Here is a 2,361-nt window from a genome sequence, read left to right as displayed (position 1 = left end):
CCTCCTGAGAACGTGGCAGCTTGGTGGCCCGCGTGCAGTGCTGCCCGTTCCCAGGGAGGCGGCCACGTGCGGAGCCGATGACCTGCCAGGCTTGCGCCCCTGCTGTGCCCACAGCTGTGTCTGTACCTCGGGTGTCTGTGTGGGGCCGCCCTCGGCTGCTGCTGGAAAGAGGGCTGTAGGGTTTAAGGGCCCGGAGCACAGGTTCCTCTAGGGCTGGAGTGAGGGCTGCGGGCGATAGGCCCCCGTGAGTGGCAGGCGGAGTGCCTCTGGGTAGGAAGGTGTTTCCCTAACACAGGTGTTGGTGGCATCGGGTGTTCACAGGGGATCACCCCTTTCCTAAGAGGCAGCCAGGATTTTGCAGGGAGGTGTCCAGTAACAGGCTTCCTCAGTGCGTGTCTGGAAGGTGTCACCTCTGTCCCGATCACCTGCCTGTCCCCGTGGGGTGACGTGGCCCCGGAACTGTGAGTGGCGAGGTGCTCACGACACAGCCTGCGGGGCTGCACGCAGGCCTCACCTCCAAACCCCTTCCCTTAGCTGCTGCCAGGGTAGTTACCTTCAGTCTGTCTCTCACCCATTGTGGTGAGTACCAGGCAGCGCCCCCATGGCCCTCAGCGTCGTGCGCACCCCCACGCCCACAGTTTCCCCCGGGTCCCTGTGTAAAGCCCCGCCGCCCCCTCCAGGGAGAGCTTTTCCTTGGAGTTGTCTCCCTGCCCCCAGCCTTGCCAGGGAATGTGTGGTTAGGACGGGAACCTGCGTCCCGACCCAGGAAACCCGCCGTCATGGCCGACCTGGAGCCTCAGTTTCCTTGGAAGGTAAACACTTTGAGTCTAGGACACGCGGAGTGCTCCCGTGAGACCCCTTTGGAAAGAAAACAGAGCCAGCCCACGCCCTACTGTGCTCCTCACTCCAAGAGAACGGATGTTCGAAGCTCCTCGCTGTTGTCAGGATGCTCACCTTAGACGATGTAGAAAAGGCGCTGGAGTGGTCAGCACAGCACCGCTGGTCAGAATTAACCTCGGACACAGGAAATACCCAGCCAGAGCCCCTCCCCAGCCCCCTGGGCCTCCCCAGCCCCTGGGCCAGCTGGGTGGTCACGTGTCCTAATTAAGGAGCGAGACTCATGCTCCGTTGTTCGAGAGCCCAAGTAGCTCATCCGCCCCCCCCCTCCCCCCCGTCCTGTCTGAATTGGACAGTGAGCCATCCGCCTGCCTCAGCGATCACAGCGCTAGGTGTTGTCTGAGGTCTCGGTGCCGGGACATTTCTGTTCTTTCCAACGCGCCCTCATGAGACTCCCAGACACAGGACGGCAGGGAGAACGGCGCCCTTTCATGCTCCCCTCGTGGTTGGTTTGTATTTTTCCATGTTTTCATGATCACACATCTGTCCGTCTGTCATCCATCAACTCATCGTATTTTTGACACATTTCTAAAATGCAGACATGGGCACCCTGTACCCCTACACGCCCAGCACCCCGCCCACCGACAGCGTCTCCAGGAGCCCAGTTTTGCATGGGGGTCCTTTCCAGCGCGAGTGGAGAGGGCCAGGCCGCACTCGGTCGCTGTGGGCAAACGGAGCAGGATTGTTGCTGCCCCAGGGGAGTAGCAGGAGGTGTTTTTTATTCTTTCCGTTTTCCCTGGAAATGGTTTCCGTTCCCCTCCTTGTTGGACCACGTGGGAAGGATGCCGGAAACACGGCCCTCACCTGGGCGTTGCTGGCGCAGCAGCCACATCTCGCCAGGAGGGGGCAGCAACGCCCCCATGTCCGCGTCCTGTGTGTGTGTGCACGTGCGTGCGTGTGCATGTGTGTCTGTGTGTGTGCGCTCGCGCGTGTGCGTGAGAGGTGGGGTTGTGCGTTGGCCTGATTGATCGGGGGGCGTCTTCTGTTGGTTTTAATTCCTGGAGGAGGGCGGGGCGGCAGGAGGGTCTGAGCTTTGTCCTGTCACCTACATAGCGCTCTGCCCATCTCCCCCCAGCGGCCTGTTTCTGGTCCCTCGGGCCCTGGCGTTGTAACTGCTTCGCAAACAGGAGTTGCTGACCCAGGACGTTGTCAGGAGGGGCCGAGGGCGCGTTTCCTTAGCCTCGCGGTGCACACGGTCCTCAGAGGCGGGCGGTCCCCAGACTCGGGTCTCCGTCCCCTCCCCGCTGGCTGAGAGGGGGGCACGCCCTCCGTCCAACTGCGGGCCCCGGGACGGTGCCGAGTCCCCTAGGAAGACAGGTGACGGGGACCAGCCCCGCAGCCCCTGAGCCGGTGCCTGGGGTCGTGGTCAGGGCCGAGCGCGGACTCCTCCGAGGTCAGAGGTGCTTGCAAGGTGCACAGGGAGAGGGGTGACCCCGCTTCCCATACCGTACCCCGTGTCCCGCT

The 2,361-nt window shown here is 62.6% G+C and overlaps 1 protein-coding gene across 1 annotated transcript in view; it reads left to right on the top strand.

Annotated features, from left to right (window-relative positions):
- TIAM1 (T-cell lymphoma invasion and metastasis 1) overlaps positions 1-2,361 on the top strand; it is a 92,589-nt gene that overhangs the window by 87,537 nt on the left and 2,691 nt on the right. The window lies entirely within an intron of this gene.

This window comes from Myotis brandtii, unplaced genomic scaffold (genome assembly GCF_000412655.1).
Source record: "Myotis brandtii unplaced genomic scaffold, ASM41265v1 scaffold139, whole genome shotgun sequence".
Classification (NCBI taxonomy): Eukaryota; Metazoa; Chordata; class Mammalia; order Chiroptera; family Vespertilionidae; genus Myotis; species Myotis brandtii.
The sequence above is the reverse complement of the archived record's forward strand: the minus strand, read 5'-3'. Positions and strand labels throughout refer to the sequence as shown.